The 26,498-nt window shown below is 37.2% G+C and overlaps 1 protein-coding gene and 1 pseudogene across 6 annotated transcripts in view; both read right to left on the bottom strand.

Annotated features, from left to right (window-relative positions):
• GSK3B (glycogen synthase kinase 3 beta) overlaps positions 1-26,498 on the bottom strand; it is a 196,857-nt gene that overhangs the window by 150,464 nt on the left and 19,895 nt on the right. The window lies entirely within an intron of this gene.
• LOC136122766 (nuclear cap-binding protein subunit 2-like) lies at positions 24,145-24,788 on the bottom strand (annotated as a pseudogene).

Here is a 26,498-nt window from a genome sequence, read left to right as displayed (position 1 = left end):
GGCTTATTTCTAAACTCTCAAATCTATTCCATTGATCTATATGTCAATCCTTATGCCAGTACCACAATGTCTGATTACTGTACCTTTGTAGTAAGTTTTGAAATTGGTAAGTATAAGTCCTCCAACTTTGTTCTTTTACTTTTCAAGATATTTTTGGCTATTAAGAAGCTGCTATGGATTGAATTGGGTCCCCCCAAAAGACATATGCAAGTGCTAACCCTCAGTACCTCAGAATGTGACCTTATTTAGAAATAGGGTTTTTACAGATATAATCACGTTAAAATGAGGTTATACTGGTGGCCCCTAATCCAATGACTGGTGTCCTTATAAAAAAGGGTATTCTGGAAACACAGACAAACACATAGAGGGAAGACAATGTGAAGACACACATGGAGAAGACATCCAGGTGAATGGAGTGATGCATCTACAAGCCAAGGAAGAGAAAAGGGAGGATTCTTCCTTAGAGCTATCAGAGAGCATGGCCCAGCCAACATCTTGATTTTGGACTTCTAGCTTCTGGAACGGTGAGACAATAAATTTCTGTTGTTTTAAGCCACCTTGCTTTTGGTACTTTGCTATGGAAGCCCTAGAAAACTAATACAAGAGCCCATGTATTTCCGCATGAATTTCAGGATCAGCTCATCAATTTCTGCAAAAAAGCAGTTTTGTGTGGATGAAAGGCTCTTGGTGCTGCAGCCAGGAGTCAGTGCTGTGCCTCTGAGGTGGGAGAGCCAACTTCAGGACACTGGTCCACAAGAGACCTCCCAGCTCCACGTAATATAAAATGGCAAAAATCTCCCAGAGATCTCCATCTCAACACCAACACCCAGCTTCACTCAATGACCAGCAAGCTACAGTGCTGGAAACCCTATGCCAAACAACTACCAAGACAGGAACACAAACCCACCCATTAGCAGAAAGCCTGCCTAAAATCATAATAAGTCCACAAACACCCCAAAACACACCACCACACGTGGACCTGCCCACCAGAAAGACAAGATCCAGCCTCATCCACCAGAACACAGGAACTAGTCCCCTCCACCAGGAAGCCTACACAACCCACTGAACCAACTTTAGCCACTGGGGACAGACACCAAAAACAACGGGAGCTACGAACCTGCAGCCTGCAAATAGGAGACCCCAAACACAGTAAGATAAGCAAAATGAGAAGACAGAAAAACACACAGCAGATAAAGGAGCAAGATAAAAACCCACCAGACCTAACAAATGAAGAGGAAATAGGCAGTCTACCTGAAAAAGAATTCAGAATAATGATAGTAAAGATGATCCAAAATCTTGGAAATAGAATAGACAAAGTGCAAGAAACATTTAACAAGGACCTAGAAGAACTAAAGATGAAACAAGCAACGATGAACAACACAATAAATGAAATTTAAAATACTCTAGATGGGATCAATAGCAGAATGACTGAGGCAAAAGAACAGATAAGTGACCTGGAAGATAAAATAGTGGAAATAACTACTGCAGAGCAGAATAAAGAAAAAAGAATGAAAAGAACTGAGGACAGTCTCAGAGACCTCTGGGACAACATTAAACACACCAACATTCGAATTATAGGGGTTCCAGAAGAAGAAGAGAAAAAGAAAAGGACTGAGAAGATATTTAAAGAGATTATAGTTGAAAACGTCCCTAATATGGGAAAGGAAATAGTTAATCAAGTCCAGGAAGCACAGAGAGTCCCATACAGGAAAACTCCAAGGAGAAATACGCCAAGACACATATTAGTCAAACTGTCAAGAAAGCATATTAGAAGCAGCAAGGGAAAAACAACAAATAACACACAAGGGAATCCCCATAAGGTTAACAGCTGATCTTTCAGCAGAAACTCTGCAAGCCAGAAGGGACTGGCAGGACATATTTAAAGTGATGAAGGAGAAGAACCTGCAACCAAGATTACTCTACCCAGCAAGGATCTCATTCAGATTTGATGGAGAAATTAAAACCTTTACAGACAAGCAAAAACTGAGAGAGTTCGGCACCACGAAACCAGCTTTTCAAACAAATGCTAAAGAAACTTCTCTAGGCAAGAAACACAAGAGAAGGAAAAGACCTACAATAACGAACCCAAAACAATTAAGAAAATGGGAATAGGAACGTACATACCAATAATTACCTTAAATGTAAATGGATTAAATGCTCCCACCAAAAGACACCGATTGGCTGAATGGATACAAAAACAAGACCCATATATATGCTGTCTACAAGAGACCCACTTCAGACCTAGAGACACATACAGACTGAAAGTAAGGGGATGGAAAAATATATTCCATGCAAATGGAAACCAAAAGACAGCTGGAGTAGCAATTCTCATATCAGACAAAATAGACTTTAAAATAAAAAGTATTAGAAGAGACAAAGTAGGACACTACATAATGATCAAGGGATCAATCCAAGAAGAAGATATAACAATTGTAAATATTTATGCACCCAACATAGGAACACCTCAATACATAAGGCAAATACTAACAGCCATAAAAGGGGAAATCGACAGTAACACATTCATAGTAGGGGACTTTAACACCCCACTTTCACCAATGGACAGATCATCCAAAATGAAAATAAATAAGGAAACACAAGCTTTAAATGATACATTAAACAAGATGGACTTAATTGATATTTATAGGACACTTCATCCAGAAACAACAGAATACACATTTTTCTCAAGTGCTCATGGAACATTCTCCAGGATAGATCATATCTTGGGTCACAAATCAAGCCTTGGTAAATTTAAGAAAATTAAAATTGTATCAAGTATCTTTTCCCACCACAACACCATGAGACTAGATATCAATTACAGGAAAAGATCTGTAAAAGATACAAACACATGGAAGCTAAACAATACACTACTTAATAACGAAGTGATCACTGAAGATATCAAAGAGGAAATAAAAAAATACCTAGAAACAAATGACAATGGAGACACAATGACCCAAAACCTATGGGATGCAGCAAAAGCACTTCTAAGAGGGAAGTTTATACCAATACAAGCCCACCTTAAGAAACAGGAAACATCTCGAATAAACAACCTAATCTTGCACCTAAAGCAATTAGAGAAAGAAGAACAAAAAAACCCCAAAGTTAGCAGAAGGAAAGAAATCATAAAAATCAGATCAGAAATAAATGAAAAAGAAATGAAGGAAACGATAGCAAAGGTCAATAAAACTAAAAGCTGGTTCTTTGAGAAGATAAACAAAATTGATAAACCACTAGCCAGACTCATCAAGAAAAAAAGGGAGAAGACTCAAATCAATAGAACTAGAAATGAAAAAGGAGAAGTAACAACTGACACTGCAGAAATACAAAAGATCATGAGAGATTACTACAAGCAACTCTATGCCAATAAAATGGACAACCTGGAAGAAATGGACAAATTCTTAGAAATGCACAACCTGCCAAGACTGAATCAGGAAGAAATAGAAAATATGAACAGACCAATCACAAGCACTGAAATTGAAAGTGTGATTAAAAATCTTCCAACAAACAAAAGCCCAGGACCAGATGGCTTCACAGGTGAATTCTATCAAACGTTTAGAGAAGAGCTAACACCTATCCTTCTCAAACTCTTCCAAAATATAGCAGAGGGAGGAACACTCCCAAATTCATTCTACGAGGCCACCATCACCTTGATACCAAAACCAGACAAGGATGTCACAAAGAAAGAAAACTACAGGCCAATATCACTGATAAACATAGATGCAAAAATCCTCAAAAAAACACTAGCAAACAGAATCCAACAGCACATTAAAAGGATCATACACCATGATCAAGTGGGGTTTATTCCAGGAATGCAAGGATTCGTCAATATATGCAAATCAATCAATGTGATAAACCATATTAACAAATTGAAGGAGAAAAACCATATGATCATCTCAATAGATGCAGAAGAAGCTTTTGACAAAATTCAACACCCATTTATGATAAAAAACCCTGCAGAAAGTAGGCATAGAGGGAACTTTCCTCAACTTTTTTTGAATTTTATTTATTTTTTTATACAGCAGGTTCTTATTAGTTATCCATTTTATACATATGAGTGTATATATGTGAATCCCAATCTCCTGAAATACAACCTACTTTTATACAGTGATTCTCTGTCATGCTAATAAACTCACTGATTAGCTGTAATAGTGGATTTCTTGGACTTTCTATACACATCTGATCTATACACAGAGACAGTTTCACTTCCTCCTCACCAATTTGGATGCCTTTGATTTCTTTTTCTTGCCAAACTGCCGTAGCTAGGACTTCCAATACAATGTTGAATAGAAGTGGCAATAGTGGACATTCTTATCTTGCTCCTGATCTTAGCTTATCCACAGCAATTAAGAAACACATACTTCTCTACCCAGAAGTTCTGTAACATTGAAGAACTGAAGACCCATTACCTTAAAAAATCCATATTCTTTTTGGCAAGATTAACTCAAACAAAATCTAAAATAAATTATTCTAAATACGTAAGCAAGCAGATAGTGTGTAATTCATCATATACAAAGAAGTGAAATATGTTTTCATAGACACTACAGCTCTTCTTTCACCATCACCTTTTACATATAACTGTTACTCTTGAACTATTCGATATTTATTGAGTTTAGAAAACAATGAGCTTGTAGAATGAAGTAAGCACTCAGTTTTTTATACTTTACGCACTTCAAACGATGATTATACTAGGTCAGTCATTAAACTCCCTTATGTAAATCTGCTTCTGCCAGAAAGTCATCAATAACAACAGAAACAGTCCAAGTATAATGTTTACTCTTCTTTAGATTAACACCATTATTATTTCTCTAGAACACACTGTAGGGAATAAAGTAACAGAGATTAGAAAATTAAAAGTATATAAAGCATTTGGGGGTTCCTTATTTTCTTTTTAACAGATCTTTACTGGAGTATAATTGCTTCATAATACTGTGTTAGTTTCTGTTGCACAACAAAGAGAATCAGCCATATGATAGGCAACATACTGTACCGCTTTATATTACATATTTTTCACTTAGCATAAGAATAGTTTTTACACAGGAGGAGACTGAGGCACCGTTAAGTAACTTGTCCAAGGTCACAGCTAGTAAATGGCAAATTCAGAATCTGAATAAAAGAACTGAGCTGTCCTAGAGCCCAAGCTCTTACTCAATATGCTACTACCTCCTAAACTACTCTTAAACTCTATAAATCAGGGCTCCCCTGGTGGCGCAGTGGTTAAGAATCCACCTGCCAATGCAGGGGACACAGGTTCGAGCCCTGGTCTGGGAAGATCCCACATGCCATGGAGCAACTAAGCCCAAGCGCCACAACTACAGAGCCTGCACTCTAGAGGCCGTGAGCCACAACTACTGAACCCACGTGCCCCAACTACTGAAGCTGATGCACCTAGAGCCCGTGCTCCACAAGAAGAGAAGCCACCGCAATGAGAAGCTCGCTCACCACAACGAACAGTAGCCCCCACTTGCCGCAAGTAGAGAAAGCCTGTGCACAGCAATGAAGACCCAACACAGCCAAAAAAAAAAAAATTTAACTCTATAAATCAAAACAATGATGATAATCTCAAGTTCCTTATTTTATTTTTATTTATTTATTTTCTGCGGTACGTGGGCCTCTCACTGTTGTGGCATCTCCCGTTGCGGACCACAAGCTCCAGATGCGCAGTCTCAGCAGCCATGGCTCACGGGCCCAGCCGCTCCGCAGCATGTGGGATCTTCCTGGACCGGGGCACGAACCCGCATCCCCTGCATCGGCAGGCGGACTCTCAACCACTGCGCCACCAGGGAAGCCCTCCTTATTTTATTTTAATAATCATAATTCACACTTGAGCACAGCTCCATTGAAAGAGGACATCAAAAAAGCATGACAGGTGTTCAAAAAAATTGTGGTAGATCAACTAGATATCTACTTGTAAAAAAAAAATTTGAATATATACTGCGCTTACACCTTTTACAAATATTAACTTAAAATGGATCACAGATCTAAAGTAAAATGCAAAACTATAAAACTTCTAAAAGATAACACAGGAGAAAATCTAGCTGCCCAGGGGTTTGGTGATGACTTTTTGGATACAACACCAAAATCAAATTCCATGAAAGAAAAACTGATTAGTTGGACTTCTGCTTATCAAAAGACACCGTTAAGAGAATGAAAAGCCACAAACTGGGAGAAAATATTTGCAAAACACATATCTGATAAAGGACTTGTATCCAAAATACATGAAGAGTTCTTAAAACTCAACAATAAGAGAACAACCCAATTAAAAACAGGCAAAAGACTTGAACAGACGTCTCACCAAAGAAGATATACAGATGGCAAATAAAGTATGAAAAGATGCTCAACACTGTATGTCATTAGGGAATTGCAAGATTAAAATAAAATACTACTGCAAACCTATTAGGATGGCTAAAATCTAAAACACTGACAACACCAAAGGCTGGTGAGGATGTAGAGCAACAGAAACTTCCACTGTTGGTCCCCATCCCAAATCTAATAAAAAAAAAAAGCCTTTGGGAGTAGGACCCTAACATGTTTATTAAGTTTATAAAAGTCCCCAAGGAAAAAAAAAAAAAAAAAGTCCCCAAGTGATTCTACTGTCAATATGATGCAAAAGAGCCAGGAACTTTTGAGTTAAACAGACTGGTTGACTGCTGATTTGTACTGACCTAGCACGTAACATAACTTCTTTGCACCCCAATTTCCTCAAATGTAAAATGAGAGGATTAAACTTGACAAACAAGAACATGAACCAGAATACTAGGGTCACTTCTGGCTCAAAATTTCCTTCTCTACATGAATATAAGTTTGAACTAGAATGATTTCTAAACCACATACTCCTTTACTTATTTTAATCAAGATAGACAATTTTTATTGTTTTAACTGAAGTGATACAAAAGACCTATAGACTACACCTAAACTGTCTTACCTGATCAAATAAACCAATGCTTTTTCTATCACAGTTCTCTTCCCACAAGAACAAGAGCATTTAAGTCTTTTGCAACTGTTTGGGGTATTCAAAAAGATCATTTAGGGTGTAAGTTAAGAATCTGAGATAACTAAGAAATCAGATACTCTCAAGAAAGCAATCTGATAGAATGCTATTATCGCTCACTGGTAGCAAATTTCCCATATTTCCTAACATTCACGAGAGCAAAGACCAGCACACACTAAACTCAATGCCAGTACGGTTCAATTTCCCTGTTTAAAAATTGGTCTAAGTATCATGCTGATATCAAAAGTCTCACCCTAGAAAACTAAAATTTACCATCTACCCTCAGCACCTAGTACATTAAACAGCACCTTTGTACCATATAATATGTATATAGGGAATAATTAAGTATTTTTAGTTAGCAAATAATTGTTAACCATTTACTATATACCAGACACTATGCTGAGCAATGGAAAAGAACAGTGAGCAAAACCAAGTCTCTGTCCTCAGGAAGTTTACACTTTAAGTAGAAAAGACAAACTAATATATGCCTAGCTGAAATAATTGCAATTTTTGAAAATAAAGCAAGATAAGGGATGGGGCATTTACTGACTGGGAGAGGCCACAAGAGAGCCTTCTGGAATGATAATGAAAATGTTGAACACTTCGCTTGATCTCTGTGGTAGTGTATTCACCGCGTTGTACACTTAGGCTTTGAGTAATCTGCTATATATAAGTTGTATCTCCAGGTGTTTTTTTAAGCTGGCTAAAAGCAACACCCAGAAGCTCCAATGATGATTTCCTCTTGATTACCACAGTTATTAATATATTTCCAAGTTTAGGGACTATATATACTCACAGCTAAATAAAATTATACCTTCTATAGCTACATACATAAATTTGTTTCATTATATATATATTTAACTTTCAACTGTAATACACTTGCCTCTATTGCCCCACAGTTCTTTGCTTAAAGCCAACCATTTAGTAAGCACTTACTATATACATACAAGTTAAGCCAAAAGAAAACCAAACTCTTGCCTCAATTTGCAGTAAAAGATAAAAGGAATTCTATCACTAATCACGAAAAATATAAAATGGGATATACATGTCTTTTTTAAGAAAACTATCTTTAACCATTTAGTACTTCCTCCTTTCCCCACTGGCCCCAAATCCCAGAGTTTTGTTTTAAAGAGGAAGGCAATGAACACAAGAACTGTGCACTCAAATCATTCCATGATCCATGAAGGAAAAGTCCATCGTACTGACCAAGAGCACCTAGTCTGGGGCCAGACAGCTGGGGTTAAATTCTGGCTCCACCATTTATTAGCTGTATTATCTTAGCCAAGTTTATTTATGTCACTTCCCTGTGCCTCAGGCCCCTCATCTGTAAAATAAGGATAACAGAATCTACCTCATAGGTTATAAATGAGTTAATTTATGTACTACTGTGCTTAGAACAGTCGCTGGCACATAAAAAGCACTAGACAAGTGTCGACAATGACAATGACGATGACGACTCCTCCTCCTTCTACTGGTAGGAAATATGAGGACCAACACCTAGGTCCCACAAACAGGTATATTAATCTAGTAAAGAAAAAGTATAGATAGCTAACAGCTAATGGCAATAGTAACACATTCCATTTCTGTTCCCATTTACACCCAGACTAACTCAGTACTTTTAGAATGACTTTGTCCTGTATGAATGCATCAACTTAGCACATTCCATCTATCTTGTTCCTTATATCTGCACTATGCAGAACAGGTCATATGATGCCTAATTAATGGCACAAAATATTAAATTAAAATCAATTAAATTGCCCAGTACGGAAGAGAATAAAAAGTGCCTATATATGACAAGGGGGGGAAGTTAGTAATTAAAACAAATCAAGTCCCCTTTTAATGGGCTTAGCCAGATAGCCTCTCTTTGATAAATGTCCATTCTCCCCAAAAGGAATCTTTTGCTTCCTTTATCTAGATGACAATTCAAACCAAGAATTTAACCAATAACTGTACCTACTATGGATATAGCATTTCCCTAGATACAATCAGAGGAAGTAAAAGTTGTTTAAGACATGATTCCTGCCATGACAGACTAGTTAGGAAAAATTTAACACAAAAGCAATCAATTCACTCAGTCAACAAACACTTCTTGAAGGAGTAATTCAATACCTGGCTCCAGGCCTGGCCCAGGGTTGGTTTTAAAGTCTACTAGGGGAATACCATTAAGTGGATAAGATTGCATGATGGGTATGTTAAGTACAACAAAAGTTGTAGAAGGTATGAAGGAAGCAAGGAAGAGGGAATAATCTAGAATATCAGAAGATTTCTTAGGAAAATAACATCTCTGCTAGATTTTGAGAGACATATAAATGTACCAGAAAGAAAAGAGAACATTTCAGGCACATACCAGAGAGACTAAGATGCCTTCTGAATGAGAAAATAAGCCAAGAGAGGTAAGCAAGGGCTTTATGTATGATAAGAGTCTCAAACTTTATTCAATAGGGAATGAATAGTAAATAAAAGATTCATGCAATGGGATATATGGTCAGACCTCTGAATATTCACCTGGAGTGGTAAACACGGTAAAGACAGAAAATCCAAGGGTAGGCAAATCTTTTCTGTAAAGGGTCTGACAGTAAATATTTTAGGCTTTGCAGGCCATGTGGTCTCTGTTACAACTATACAACTCTGCCACTGTAACATAAAACCAGCCATAGACGATGAACACCTAAAACTAATGAGCAAAGCTGTATTCCCATAAAACTTGATTCTACAAAAACTGCTGACAGCTGGCCATAACTGGTCTTTGGGCTACAGTTTGTGAACCCCTTTCTAGGCAAAAAGTGATAAGGTCCTAAACTAAAGTGAGGTCTATAGAAATGAAAAGGAAGAGATTCCAGAGATATTTAAGGGGTAGAGTGGACTTGAAGAATGACTAGAGGTAGAGAATTAGGTACTCATATAAAGAGGAAACAACTTTGACTCCTGGGAACAAACCCAGGGATCTCCATGGATAATGGTGCCATTTACCAAGAGAGAGAAGAGAAGGAAGAGTAATACTAAGGTTTCATTTCATTTAAGGAAGGAGAGGGTAAGGAGAGAAAAGGATTTCAATTTTAACATGTTCAGTTTAAAGTAGTTGTGAAACATCCAGGTGGTAATTCCAGCAGGTCTGGAATTCTGATGATATCTGGGTTAGAGATCTCAATTTGGCCACAGAAGTAGCTAAGATCACCCAGGGAGAAGGAAGGTGGAAAGAGTAAGAACAAAGGGCTGAGGTCAATATACAAACATTAGGGGGAGGGCCCTCTCCCTGCCTTCCTGCAAAGGAAGCACCCTGCAGGAAAGACTCAGAGGAAACAACATGAGAAACGGAAAAGCAGTTCCAGTGGAGTGCAGTGCTAATGTTCACTGCAGCTAAATTAAACTACAGGATACAATCTCTGTGAGGAGGAAGAAATAAGTGGGCCAAATACTGAAGAGGCCTAATAGGATTCTGGATACTCTGGGCAGAAAGAACAAAACCGGATGCATAGAGGATAAAAACAAATGACAGCCCAGAATAAGTAAATCCATAGGGACAGAAAGCATATTGGTGGTTGCCAGGGGTTTATAGGAAGACTTGAGTAGGTGATTGCTAATGGACACAGATTTTTCTTTCAAGGCGATAAAAATATTTTGGAACTTGATAAAAGTGGTGGCTACATACTGTGAATGTAAACGCATGTACACTTTAAAGTGTTTGATTTTTTTGTTGTGTCAATTTTATCTCCAAAAAAAAAAAATGACAGAGAGAAAGTCACTGGGCACGCCAGAGAACAGAACTCTGGGAAATAAAACTGAATAGACTATGAGAAAGCAGATTATTAAGAAAGCCTTCAAAGAAAGGCAGGAAAATTAATCAGATTAAAATAGGCAACAGAGGACAATTTTAAACATCTCTTCCAGTTTTCTTAACTAAATAGGACATAACTCAACTGTTTAGTTGGGAACCCAATCTGCATTATGTAGGAAAGCGTAACTGTGAAGGAAATAAGATAAAAGCTGTTTGTAGGTATAGCACAGCTACTCCAGGGAGTAGGTATGTGCTTTATCACTAATAAAGGTTTAAAAGTATATGATTGGGTAATTGAAAAAAATCACTATACTAAATGTGGGAGTTTTTTTTTTAATTGGAGTATATAGTCCATTGAATGTGGGAGACTGACTGTAAAAGTTCCCCCCATTTTTCAGGTCTCCCTATATTTACACGCTTCACAGTGTGACTTTGTAGTCTTTCCCCACCTCTTGAATTTGAATTGGACTGATGACATGCTTTGGCCAATAGAAGGCAGTAAAAATGACAGTTTGCCAGTTTTAAGCCTAAGCCTCAAGAACTCCTGCATGCTTCCATCTCTCTCTTGAAAATATCCTCTGCCACAGTGGAACAAGCCTAAGTCAGACTGCAGGATATCTAAAGACATGTGGCCCAGTCACCCTGGTACTCCAGCTGACATGCAGCCAACCAGCAAATCATGAGTGAGACCACGCTAGACAAGTTAGTCTTAGACAATCTATTGACTAAATCCGTGAGAAATATGAGCAAACCCATGTAAGATACGTAAGCCTGGCCCAGATCAGCAGAACTACCCAGCTGATCCAAAGATTCATGGGCAATAACAAATGGTGGTTGTTTTAAACCATGTTTTCAGTGGTTTGTTATATGTCAATAGCTAACACACACTACTGATACCAGTGATGACAGGTAAAGGCCATTAATCTGGTGCAAAAGCTAGCTTTATGTTATCAAATACTCACTTGTTCCGTGTGGTTTAGGTTCTATAGATATACAACCTATATCTTAAAGAGAAAAAGAAAACCTACCTATTAAATTTGTACAATTACTTTGTGATTAGGAATCTGAAAACCAATCTACTAAGCCACCACCACCCTTTTTTCTAAAATTTTAGCAACTTAAAACCATTAATAACATAAATGCAATTTTTGATAACATGACATTACTTTGGAAAAACAACTATCACATAATGGCCACTGACTGTACTTAGAGGGGAGGTATTTATATGGTTAACTAAAATTGGAGTTTTTAGGGTTTTTTCCTTTTGCTTAAGTAAGGGAATTCTCCAAGAGTTTCTAAATTTTCCAGAAGAACTGTATCAGGAGAGCAACTTTTTAATACAAGACAATTAAATCTTACTTTGACAAGTCAAAAATACTAAACCTTATTAATCCAATACCTCCCACAAATGGTACAATAGTTTTCTCAACTGGCAAGCACCTAACATATTTCAACAGAGGACAGAGATCTTATCCCCCCTTCAATGAAAAGCTAGCACTGCTTTAATAGTCAGGTCACTGACCTAACACTGCCAATGCCAACAAGCTCTACCTACTGCTGAGAGGGTGGTTTTGTAGCAAGGCAAGAACCAAGGCACTCGTGTTTCATTTGGTATGACTGCAGATACGGAGAGACTTGCATACAGGAAGTACTTTTTTTAAAAAAAACTCATTGAAACCTTTAATGTTTTCTTAAATCATTCTGAATTTAACATGGTCTTTTTACTAAGCCAGTTATCAATAAAAGTAAAATCTGTTTTTATGGCATTTAAAACAAGTGAAAATTCCCGTGTGGGTTTAGCAGCTTTAGGAAACAATTTAGTTTACTATTTTTAAACATATTAAATGCTCCTCTCCTTTATAAAGGGGGTCTGTGGGTGTTACAGAAGTTCAATGGCGAGGCTTACATATGTACTTGTACATTCACAAAAGCTACAAAACAGGATTTTCCATCCATTAGTGTTTGACTATACCAAAAAAGGCATAGATTCTCAACAGAACTCTAAATTGTTTAAAAGAATAGTACAACTTATTTGATAGAAGGAAGAAAAGAATGACTAAATTGACGGTTATCAAATACTAGGTAATTTCATTCTCTGTCTTTTTTAAGAGCTCAAGTCTCTCATAAAAAAAGGTGAATATAGGCTTTCTCAGACAAAGGTACAGACTCTAACTTCCTGCCCTCCAAGTACTGCCCTGGGTTAAATTACAGGTTACCCAGTGGTTTTGATACTAAGCCTGCAATATTCATGAGCCTCACCAGGTTACATTAATTTCCTGTCCTAAAATAGCAGCCTACAGCAACCCCTGTTCTCCTACACACACACACACACACACACACACACACACACACACACACACAGACACACACACTCTCTCTCCCTCTCTCTCTGTGTGTGTCTCTGTCTCTCTCAACTAAAATGCCCCATAACATAATTCTAGGTCATTTTTACCCCCCCTCTCATTTTAAAATACTTTTTGTATTCGATTCAAAAATAAAGGGATTACAGAACCAATTTAGAGGTATACAGCATTTCAAATGCCTCTAAGAAAAACCTGCCCTCAACAGGTATAACAACCAACCAACCTATCTCAGGAAATAAATCTCCTTCTTTATATATGCTGCAAATTCTCACTGCCCTCCCAGACACATAAAATCTACACTATGCTCTATTTTAATCTAGTCCCTTTTCAAATATAGTAACACCTCTCTAATCAAGAAAACATCCAGGAACATCAAGCCTAGAAAATCAAAACCCTGGAGACAGTAACAGCTAACAATTGTTAATCTACCTGCTCTGTACCAAGCGTGTTTTTAATGGGTTACACCATTTATCCTCCATAATGGTCCTGTGAGGTAAGTACTATTATCATCATTTTAAAAATAAAGTAAGTCAAGTTTTGAAAGTTTTTCAAGTTCAGAGTTAGTAAGTGTTGGAGTTGGCATTCTAAAGCAATCTAACTATGAGCTCTACATCCTTTAAGTGAAACAGCAGCAGAAAACCATAGACAGATACATAGATAGATCACAAACTAAGCTTTATGGAGGCAGCCATCCCCCAGATCTTCCTTACAATTTACTAATTAATATCAGTAATCTCATTCAGAGCACAATTCTAACAACTGATTAACAGATTTCCCAGTTCAGTTACTTAGGCAGTACATTTGTAGGAACAGATGGTATTACTGTTAGCATCAACCACATTAATGAGTTGGGGGGACACATACACATGCAAGAAAAAGATGAAACTGACCATCAAAAAGCTACATGATTATATTAAATAGCCCATTTTAGAATGGAGCGCTTCAGTAGAACAACAGTAGAGTAACTCCTGTTTGTGACAACTGAAATACCATAAAAAGGTATCAAAAACCAGTCAGTATTATCTAAAATATACATTTTAGAAAAATTTTTACGAAAAGAACAAAAAGTTTGAAATCATTTCTCTAGAAAGTCCAAGATGACTGTATTTCCCCAACTCTTAGTTCAACCTCTTATTCTCTCCTCTCTTCTTCCTTAGAACATAAACACTCTCAAATCCCTATGTTTTTGTCCACTTCTAATTCACACTCCCCATCTTCATAGGCAAGCTTCTCAAAGAGTAGCCAATACTATCTTCCACTTCTTCACCTTTAACCTCTTTGCTATTAACTTCTGTACCCAGCCCCCCAGTTAAACTGTTTTTGCTTTAGTCAACAATGCCTCCTTATTCTTAAATCTAATGAACCATTTTCAGGCTTGTCTTTTTAAGCTGGATTTAACATTTCAAATCCCTTTCTCCACTACCCTCATCCTTCTTTAAATTCTGGTCAGTTGCATTCTATACCATCACTCTTCCCTCTTCTGACTACTTTTTGCTGGATTTATTTTCCTCTGCCTGTCTCTGAAATGTTGGAGGGTCCCTATCCTCCTTCTCTTCTCCTGCTAATAATTCTCAAAGGATGATCTTAATCTTCATTCAACCACTTATGCTACACTGCTAACTCTCTAGCCCACACTCTCTCCTAACAGCTTTCCAATGCCTCCTACACATCTCCACCTGAATATTTCCAGGCCCATCAAACTCAACATGGCCACAACTGATCTCATCTTGGAAAGCAAAAGAACAGAGCCTTGGAAAGTGTAGGTGTGCAGGGAGTTTTATTTTGTTAGAAGCAGAATATATTCCCTATTTTAGTAAACTTCATTATCTACCCTGTCTTTCAAGCCAAATAGTTGGGAGTCATTCTTGACTCCTACCTTCTCTTGACCCAGACAGCCAAACAAATCATCAAAAAATACTAAAGAAAGATTATACAACCTTAATTTTTTCAAGACCACTGCCTACTCTTCACTCCCTCATCATTTTTCAACAATAGCTTGCTTAGGCTCTCCCATAATATTCATAATTGCTTACAGCTATAATAATACTTATCACATACATGTTTATTATTTCTTCATTAACCTGCAAAATTAGTGACAAGGGAAATGAAGTCTTGTTCTTTTTATCCAAAGTACCTAGGAACACACAAAAAGTAATAAACATAAGTCTGGTGAGCAAGGGATCCCAAGAAGCTAAGCAGCACATCAAAAGATGTACAATTTATTAAGAGTGGAGCAGGAATTTACGTATAGCTCAACTTGCTAGCATTTTTCAATACTGAAGTAACCTCCACCACAGGACAACAATAATAGCATGTCTGCAGCACTCTGCATATTCATAGTGACAAAATATTCTTTTCTCATTTATGCTTCTATGCACATTTTAGATTTCCTACAGTGATTATACATCACTTTCATAATTGGTGAGCAAACTATTTTTCAGAGCAATATGCCACAATCATCACCAGAAATAAAAAATCTTTAAGTTTTAGGACAATATATGTGAAACTGAAAGTTGGGGTTGAGGGAATGCATCAGGAACCTAAGAGAATATACCAAAATAGAGATACAACATTAAGCAAAGATTGCTAAGACTAGGGCTTTCAATCAACAGTTAAGCTCAGGCAGTAACAACTGAGCAAGGTGGAAAGGTTTATAGCTTCATTCTAGGCAGTCAGTCAATGATTTACAAGAAAATGGGACTTTCAGAAGATGTTGGGTAGGGCTTCCCTGGTGGCACAGTGGTTGAGAGTCCGCCTGCCGATGCAGGGGACACGGGTTCGTGCCCCGGTCTGGGAAGATCCCACATGCCACAGAGCGGCTGGGCCCATGAGCCATGGCTGCTGAGCCTGGGTGTCCGGAGCCTGTGCTCCGCAAAGGGAGAGGCCACAACAGTGAGAGGCCCACACACTGCCAAAAAAAAAAAAAAGATGTTGACTAATGAGTGGTAGGAGGGTAGTAATCAAATTCATTCCAGATTTAAATTCGGTCATAAAAATACAAGAAGAAAATATAATTGAATATTTATGTCAGCAGTTCTCAAAGTGTAGTCTAGATCTCTGGATCCTTTCAGGAGGCCCATGAGGCCAAAACTATTTTCATAACAATAATATTTCACGTAACATAACAATGCCTTTTTCACTCTCATTCTCTTTGCAAAGAGATTTGCAAAAATGTAAAATTTCTCAATATTTTTATTTGGGAAAATATTATTTTTATTAAAAATGTTGTTAGGGACTTCGCTGGTGGTGCAGTGGTTAAGAATCCGCCTGCCAATGCAGGGGACACGGGTTCGAGCCCTGGTCCGGGAAGATCCCACATGCCACGGAGCAACTAAGCCCATCTGCCACAACTACTGAGCCCATGCACCACAACTACTGAAGCCCGCGTGCCTAGAGCCTGTGCTCTGCAACAAGAGAAGCCACCGCAATGGGAAGCCCATGCATTGCAATGAAGAGTAGCCCCTGCTCGCCGCAACTAGAGAAAGCCCGTGCACAGCAACGAAGAACCAACACAGCCAAAAATAAATTTATTAAAAAAAAAAAAACCTTTATGACGTAGGCTGCCCTCTCCAAACCTCAGTTCTTTCCTTTGAAAAATTTAAATAATTTGCCCCAAAACCATGAAAGTCTCAAATCACAAAACTATTAGATGGCAGAGCCCAGATTTAATTCCAGGTCTCAGAAACTCTGGAATCCAAACTATCAATATATTACGTTAAATATCACCCATATACCAAAAGGTTAACAGTGGTTCAACAGGACTATGGCTCTCCCAATCCCAGCTACCTTTCTTCTTTTCTCTTCTCCCTAATCTTGTATTTCTTGCCATAATGAATATATTTTATTTTTTCTTAAAAAAAAAATTTTTTTATTTTGAAATACTCTGGCTCAAAATTTGCAGAACAGCTTACAAATTCAGTACATCTTGTTATTTAACATTACCTACGTGCCCCCAACCTTGCCAAAATAAAGAAAACCAGATTCCTCTGGGGAAGTGTTATAAAAAGTTTATGGACTTCAGCATCAATAGGCTTGGTTTAAAATCCACGACTTATAAGCTATGAACCGTAAGCGAATGCCTTAAGCTCTCTGAAACTCACTTTTCTTATTTGTAAAATACTGACAATAACTCCCATCTCTCAGGGTTGTTATAAGGACTATGTTAAAAGAATAAAGCAGGTAAAAAGTACAAGACAATAAATGTTAATACCTTCAAAAAAGACACATACATTCATACAAACTCCAGCTCAATAGCAGATTGATATTAAAATTATGCTGTGAGGGCTTCCCTGGTGGCGTAGTGTTTGGGAGTCCGCCTGCTGATGCAGAGGACATGGGTTTATGCCCCGGTCCGGGAAGATCCCACATGCCGCGGAGCGGCTGGGCCCGTGAGCCATGGCCGCTGAGCCTGCGCGTCCAGAGCCTGTGCTCCGCAACAAGAGAGGCCACAACAGTGAGAGGCCCGCATACCGAAAAAAAAAAAAAAAATTATGCTGTGATCATACATCTCAATACTAGTTAGTGGCTCATTTTCTATTTCAATTTAGATTAAATCAAAATCAAAAATACCCAAGAAAATAAATTCTCCTACTTTTGGGAAATCCCACATCTAGGAGAAGCACCTGTGAAACAAACATTTTTACTATCTCCTCTTTACTGAATCTGTCCCACTGACTTTTGTATGCTCAGTAGTCTAGCAGAGTGCCTAGCATATAGTTGGCCTTAAGTGCTGGATGAATAAATGTGGAGACCTTGGAACATCTTACACTCTATAATAATGAGACTCATTATCACTCAAGTCTAAAAGCCTTCACACAAAGCTATGGTACTAATTAACATTCAACAACGGTTTTGATTTCAAAAAAGCAATCATGGCAGCAGTTTCATCAAACTCATTTCCTCACAACTTGTTATTTCCAAAGAAATATAACTAAAAACACAAAATCCCTGGGATGAATCTCAAAGTCAGAGAGAGAGCAAGAAAGCTCTTAAACCTTAATCCAGGTCCCTCACAAGGACCAAAAAAGCCAGACTCTCACAGCAAGCTAAAAGGTTTTTCCCCTACTCATCTTATTAATCTTTTTGGTATTCACTTAGCAAATGTTAATAAACAATATCATAAAAGTTAAATTAATAAAGAATAATCCCTGTTCTGGAATTATTCAGAAATAAATTCAGAAATTTCAACTTGTCAATAAATTTAATTCTATTACTAGACTGACAATGAAACACCACAATACAAAACAACTATGGAATCCTAAACTGTAAACACTTAGAATTTCACCTCCATCAACTAAATAAAACAGCCAGTCATTCCACAAATACTGAGTACCCTCTATTCATTGTTCAAAAAATAATTACTGAAATCCTATTATCCAGGCATTGCTTTGCACTCTGGAAATACACAAGGCACTAAAGAAACAAAAATCTGCCCACTCCCTGTAACTTTCATTTTAAACAGGGGAGGAGGGAAGAGCAGATACAAAAAAATAAATTATGTATAACAAGGTGATAAATGTTTCAAAAAAAAGTGCAGAGGAGGGGAATGGAAAGTGCAGAATTGGGGAGCAGCTACAATTGTTAAAATATGAGGCAAAGAAGGCCTGACTGAGAAAAACATTTTAATAAGGTCTTAAAGATGAAGCTAAGTAAAACTAGCACAAGTTCTAGTCCTACATAGATCAGATTCACAAGCAGCAACCTGGTGAACTAATTTTCTTAATTCCTGAAAAGGGTGGGAACAAGACTGAAACTATAAGACTCAAAAGATTTGAAAGCAACCAATTCTTAAAGAGGAGAAAAAATAATTATAAGAATTACTGGACTTCCCTGGTGGTGCAGTCATTAAGAATCCACCTGCCAATGCAGGGGACACGGGTTCGAGCCCTGGTCCGGGAAGATCCCACATGCTGTGGAGCAACTAAGCCTGTGGGCCACAACTACTGAGCCTGCGCTCTAGAGCCCGCGAGCCACAACTACTAAAGCCCGCGAGCCTAGAGCCCATGCTCTGCAACAAGAGAAGCCACTGCCATAAGAAGCCGGCGCATCGCAACTAAGAGCAGCCCCTGCTAGCCACCCGCCGCAACTAGAGAAAGCCCACGTGGAACAACAAAGACCCAATGCAGCCAAAATTAAATAAATAAATAAATAAATAATAAAATGAAAGATATAATGAAATAGAATTTTTAAAAAAAGAATTACTAAATTCCTACTGGAAAAGAGAAAATACCTGATTATAATACCATGAAAATATAGCAAGCAAAAATATAGTAAGTCCCTTTCTACTTCCTTCCTTCATTCTTTTTCCCCTTCCCCCTTCTTTCTTTCTTTCATTTATGATAAAGCTTTACTGCCAGCAACCACAAAACTAACATCTAAAAGACTTCGTCATTTTGCCATTGTCAGGCTTCAAACTTTATATGCTTCAGTTAACTTTCTACTCTTTCCATTTCTAATCCCTAGAAAACACCATCCAATTAACGGCAATCAAAGACTACACTTCATTTTAATCCCTATTTTACGTGTTCACCAAAAGTTAGTTACTAATGGATTTCTACTTTAAAGGTACTTAGAGAATTTACTGTTCAGGAATCCTGAAGCAAATCCTTTTGGAAAATCAAAGAACATTTTTTAAAATAACAGGTTTCTTGTTAGACAATATATGTTCACTGTAGAAAAACTCAGAAAAAGTAACATATTTGAACAACAGGATTATAACTGTATTGTAAGTACAATAAAGGGTTATAAGCATAAGTATAAATATTTGGAGAATATTCTCAGTTTTCTCTATTTTGTTGCAGTTAATGCAATCACACTGCACATACTCCTTTGCAATGTGCTGTTTGTTTTCACTCATTCTTATCATGAACTTATTTCTATGTTAAATATTCTTATACATCATCATTTTTAATCCTACTGTATAAATACTATAGTATTGTAGAAAGGATTAAATAAATGTATGGCATGGATGAAGCACTATTTAAGTAGTATTACTGTTATTAATCCCAGGATTAAATTTTTCATAAACATTCATGTAAAACTAAATTTATGAGCATAGCCTTAATTTTTTTCCTTAAAGTCTCAGAATTAGAACTTCTGAAACTCTCCACACTGCCCTCCAAAAAGAATAAATTTACTTTCCTTTTGCAACACAACTCCCAAAACTCTTGTCACCAACTAAATATGATCTTTCTAATCTTTGCCAATTTCACTGGGGAGGAAGGGGTACAATTTTGCCTCATCCTATTTTTGTATTTCACCAATTATACTAAATTGAACACTTTTTTCACATGTTAACTATTTTTATTTCTCATTATGTGAATTGCTTATCACTTTAAAGTGAATAACTCTAATATTCATCATCAGAATACTCACATATTAGATTTGTTTACAGCACGTTAATGCACACTGCCATTCTACATAAACATTTACTTATGTTATACACTTTAAGAAAGGGAGTTATACAAGTTCGTTCCAATATAATCCTCAACTTAGTATCTTCCACTAATATTTTAAAAACAGAACACTAGTACCAAAGTCTGGGGGGGGGTGAGGAGGGTTCAAATTAAAGTCTTTAAAACCACCTAATTATGTAATATATAGTATCTCCATTAATACATTCATTTAAAAGAATGAAGCAGATACTTAAGTATTGACAAGAAAACTTTCCATAATATATTAACAAATGAAAAAAGGATACAGAACATGATCCATTTCTAATTTATAGTGAAAATAAAACAAATACAGAGTAAGAAGAATAGGGAGCCAGTCGCTGTCCTAGGTGCTAGGGACCCAGTGATAAACAAGATAGGCAGGTTTTTTCCTGTTTTTATGGAGCTCACTGGTGGTTAACAGGTATACTGACTTTATTTAGATTTCCTTTTAGTGTTAAGCCACAATAGAATACAATAAAATTTTTCTCAATTTCATTCCAAATGTAAGTTTGAGTCTAAGAAGAAAGTAAAGAGGGATATAGCTACACACACTACTTTCTGGATTTTAGAGCAGAAATTACAACACAGAAAATTTAGTAAGTTATATACACACACAAAATATTATTGACTAGTGTTAATGAAAGGGAAGACAAAAAGGCTCAAAATCTTTTTTTTTTTTTTTTTTTTTTGCGGTACGCAAGGCTCTCACTGTTGTGGCCTCTACCGTTGCGGAGCATAGGCTCCGGATGCGCAGGCTCAGCGGCCATGGCTCACGGGCCTAGCCGCTCCGCAGCATGTGGGATTTTCCCGGACCGGGGCACGAACCCGTGTCCCCTGCATCAGCAGGCAGACTCTCAACCACTGCGCCACCAGGGAAGCCCTCAAAATAATTTTTTAAGTCTTAGTTATACTCACGAACCTTTTTCATTATCCAAATTTAAAGCTCAATCAATAATATTACATTGAAGAAATCAAGTTACAGAATATTCATGATATGATCCCCATTTTGTTTAAAAACTATTTGTAGTATATTAAATGCTATACACTCGTAGAAAAATATCTTGAACTAACTTACTAGTAGTAATTTCTGGAGATAGGAATAAAGGGAAACCGAGCATATGGGAATCAGAGACAATTTTACAAATTTTATTGCATACACTTCTATACTGTTTGAGTATTTGTGGTAAAATAATATCTTTATTATTTAAATAAAAAATAAAATACTTTGAAGTTTCAGTGCCAGAAGAACCAGGAACTTGGCCCCATCAAAATTTCTCTTTGGGGCTTCCCTGGTGGTGCAGTGGTTGGGACTCTGCCTGCCAATGCAGGGGACAAGGGTTCGTGCCCCGGTCCGGGAAGATCCCACGTGCCGCGGAGCAGCTGGGCCCGTGAGCCATGGCCGCTGAGCCTGCGTGTCCGGAGCCGGTGCTCCGCAACGGGAGAGGCCACACCAGTGAGAGGCCCGCATACCGAAAAAAAAAAAAAAATTCTCCATGTAATACACTAATGTAATCAATATGGAACTGCTTGAATTAAAAAATCAGAGTGTTAGTCAGGTTTAAAAAGCAGTAAGGAAGAGCTCCCTATATTCTAAGTGATTTCCAGGATTTCTGCTAAGTAGAAGAAAATACAAGGTGCTAAATAAAGTGTAAGTTTTATCTAAGAAAGAAAGAGTAATATGACTAAGTATATATACATTTTTTATAAACAACGAAAAACTAATAAAAATGGTCACTTATGGGGGAAGGAGAGGATAAAGGCTGGATTTTTCTGACTATATATTGTAGTTTTGGTTCGGGAACAATGAAAATGTTTTAAATAATTATAAAAGTAATCAAAAGTAAATCAAAATGAAAACAGATTATTCCCAAAAACTGATAGCAAAATGAATAAACCAAACTATATATCAAATGGGTGGCTTAGAGAGCAATCATTTCAAATGATTTTAAAACAGTAGTTTGACTATAAATCCCTAGTAGAATTTGTAAGAATTTTTTTTTTAAGTTGGTCCAATTTTATTGAAATCTGTTACAGAAGATAATTCAAATAGGAACCACTGTCTGTGGTTTTAAGGCCTACAGAAATCTGAGTTACGTTTACTACAAAATATAAAATACATTAATTCAAACTACAGCATAAAAAGATTTTAATAATGAACTGTACGTCCTCATTAAATTAGATATTTGCAAATGTTTTCCTAAATACTTACAATTAATTTAGAGATATCTTTTAAAGTTCAAATAGCCAGTCTAAATTTAAGAAAACATACTTACTGTAACATGAAAGATGTTCACATTGAGATACTTCAGCCCCAACTTCACAAACTACTGGAAATTAGGAGATACTCTGTTGCTAGATGAAAAAATGTCACTTACGTCAGGGAAAATTATACTAGACTACCAGTTTAAAATGAGCAATAGTTCACATAATATTAGAGAAATTCTCTCTTGTCTTACAAATGCAAAGTAAATCCTCCAGACTCCCTTCTCTGTAGAGACCACCAGCTCACTACCCAGGCTCTGAAACTCAGCACAGTTAGGGATAAAACAAGACAGACTTCAGTATGAGAATGAGCCAAAACATTTCCCGAGGGAAGCATTTCTGATTTTGTTTTTGTTAAGTATTCTCTTGATCTTTAAGCTCATTTAAAAAAAAAAAACCACTCAATTCCCAAGATCAGTTTGGAAATGAAAAAAATAGATCTGCTGGCTCTCACAGCAACCTTCATCATGTCAAGGCACTGGTTTAACTCACATCTCCTGATATTTCCTGCCCATTTCCTACCGACAGCGTCCCCCTTGCCCTAACAGAAGTTGAGGTTCCCTGTAATACTGACCCTAGGTTTTTTTAGCGTTAGCTAAAACACATATTTTGAAAAATGTGTTTAGTAAAAATACCCTTCAAGTCCTGACCTAATTTCCTTATATGTAAAGCACATAAGAGGTGGTGTTCCCTGCGACTGTCTAAGGCTTACCAACTATTTAGGAAGTTCCCCTGACTCTTAAGCTTTGCCTTTAGAGGTTAAAATTCAACACAGAAAAAAATTCAGTTATCAAACATCTATTCCTAATTTAGAGTAAAGCTATATTACATAGCAAAACTCCACTTATTAAACTTTATCTCATGCAAACTTAAAATTTTTTAAATAGTAATTCCAGGCCCCAAGGTAGACCATGAACCTACTTAGATGAAAATATGGTAAATACTTAAAAATTTTTTTTCCAATCTTCCTAAAAGAAGTGTGTTTTCGCTGATAGATCAACATTATACGTCTGTTGCTAAGGAACACAATTTTTGACCTGGTAACTGAAATCATTCTGGTAATCTGACACACGACCAAGATGCTAAGACTATAGAATTAAAGGCATTCTTTTGGATTATGTCCTTTAATAATTTTTAAGTGGAAAACCATGAAGAGGCTTCCAGCTCAGTAGAGACATTGATTAAAGCTTGGTAAAAATGGGCAGGTTCGCTGACCTTGGGTAACGCAAGTCAAATTCAACAGGCCAAAAAAAAAAAAAAAAAAACAAAAAAAAAAAACAAAAACAGGCCAAAGGAGTGAGTTTTTCATGTTGGGGCTCTCACCACTCACTGGTTTTGGGCCAGTTTTCCATAGCCTCCTCTCCCAGCATCGTAGTCCTGACGATACTCATCTCATACCTGGCCCCCCGAACACCCACGGCCATACTGCCTGCCCTCCTTAAAGCCTGCGCCCCAGTCTGTGCGAATGATCCGGTCATCTGGACAAGTTCCATTTATGTACCGCGTGGCATTTTCTGCATCTGGTCTTGAATAGTATTCCACAAAGCAGAACCCTGTTTTCTTTATTTTTATCCAGGCCCATGATGATTTTCTTTATGTCACCACTTCTGCTTAAGAGTTCATAGATTTGTTCTTCAGTTATGTAAGAGGAAAGATTTCCAACATACAATGTACAGCTTTTCTTCAGTAATTTTTCCTGTTCATTGTCACCCACTCAGGAAACACTGTAGAAATCCTACAAGACAGTATCTTACTACTACCTAAATGAAGCTATAGGCTTTAGACTGCAGAGATAAACAACAGCAAAAGTTGAATCCGTTCACTGTTTGAATCTTGCAGGATGCTTGAAATTCATGATGGTTATGATGTGGAACTTTCTAAAGTAATGAGACCCAGAAGTGCTGGTCCCAGTACTGGCTCAGCTCGACGTAGGAGTCGCTGCACAGCACCTTCAGGAGGCCACCTGACATAGTGCAGAGAAGTGACCGAGGACTCCGCCACTGTGAGAATAACGAAGCCACCCCAGTGGTGGCAGAACTGGCAATTGTTTTCAGCAACCATTTTCTAAAATAAGATCAAAATAATAATACTAATACACATATGTATATATAAGTAACATGGCAAGTAATTCATTACTCTCCAAGACGTTCAGCGTAAAAGAAGAGCTATAAATATAAATCTTAAAAAAGTTAAAGGGAAAATCTTATAATCCTAAACCCTTAAACTGGAAACAAAATCAGACTTAGAAATATTAGTGTGAACTCATGGTGTATTTTATTTTCTTTTTTTTTTACTTTTAAAACTTTTTATTTATTTATTTTTAAAATTTTTATTGGAGTATAGCTACTTTACAGTGTTGTTGGTGTATTTTCACATTTAAATAATCATACAACAGACTAAGCAAAGTTGCAGAATATAAGATCAACACAAAAATCATGCATATTTTTATACACTAAGCAAATGAACACTCTGAAAAGAATATTAAGAAACAGTTCAGTTTACAACAGCATTAAAAATTTCAATTTAATAGCATAAAACACCACTTATGAGTAAATTAACCAAGGAGGTACAAGACTTGAAAACTACAAAAGTTACTTAAAGAATACTTAAATAAATGGAAAGACATGCCATGTTCATAGATCAGAAGACTTAATATTAAAATATCAATACTACCCAAAGCAATCTACAGAAGATTCTAAAATTCAAATGAAATCGAAAAGGATTCTGAATAGCCAAAATAATCTTTTTAAAAAACTAAGTTAGGACTTCCCTGGTGGTGCAGTGGTTGAGAGTCCGCCTGCTGATGCACGGGACTCGGGTTCATGCCCCGGTCCGGGAAGATCCCACATGCCGTGGAGCGGCTGGGCCCGTGAGCCATGGCCGCTGAGCCTGCACGTCCAGAGCCTGTGCTCTGCAACGGGAGAGGCCACAACAGTGAGAGGCCCGCATACCGCAAAAAAAAAAAAAAAAAAACTAAGTTAGACTACCTAAACTTCCCAGTATCAAAACTTACCACAAAGCTAGAGTAATCAAGACAGTGTAGTACTGACATAAAGACAGAAATACAGATCTGAGAGCCCACAAATAAACCCATGCATCTATATACTCAACTGATAATCAACAAGGGTGCCAAGACACTTCAACGGGAAAAGAACAGGCTCTTCAACACATCGAACTTGGACAACTGGACCCTTACTTCACACCATATATAAAAATTAACTCAAAAATGGTTCGGGGACCTAAATATAAGAGATAAAGTATAAAATCCTTAGAAGAAAACACATGGGTAAATCATGATTTTGGGTTTGGGAATACTTTTTCAGATATGACACCAAAAGCACGAGAAGGAAAGAAGCAGGTACATTCAACTTCATCAAAATTTAAAACTTCTGTGCATCTAAGTACACTGTCAAGAGAGTGAAAAGATTACCCACATAACAGCAGAATGTATTTTCAAATCATGTATCTGGTAAGGGTCTAGTATCCAGAATATACAAGGAAGCCTTACAACCCAACAACAAAAAGAAAAAATGGGAAAAGGAGTTGAATAGACATTTCTCCAAAGAAGATATACATATGGCCAACAAGCCCATCAAAAGATGCTCAACATCATTAGTCATTAGGGAAATGCAAATCAAAATCACAATGAGATACCACTTCATACCAACTAGGATGGCCAT

This window comes from Phocoena phocoena, chromosome 4 (assembly GCF_963924675.1).
Source record: "Phocoena phocoena chromosome 4, mPhoPho1.1, whole genome shotgun sequence".
NCBI lineage: Eukaryota > Metazoa > Chordata > Mammalia > Artiodactyla > Phocoenidae > Phocoena > Phocoena phocoena.
This window is presented reverse-complemented; position numbering and strand designations above follow the sequence as displayed.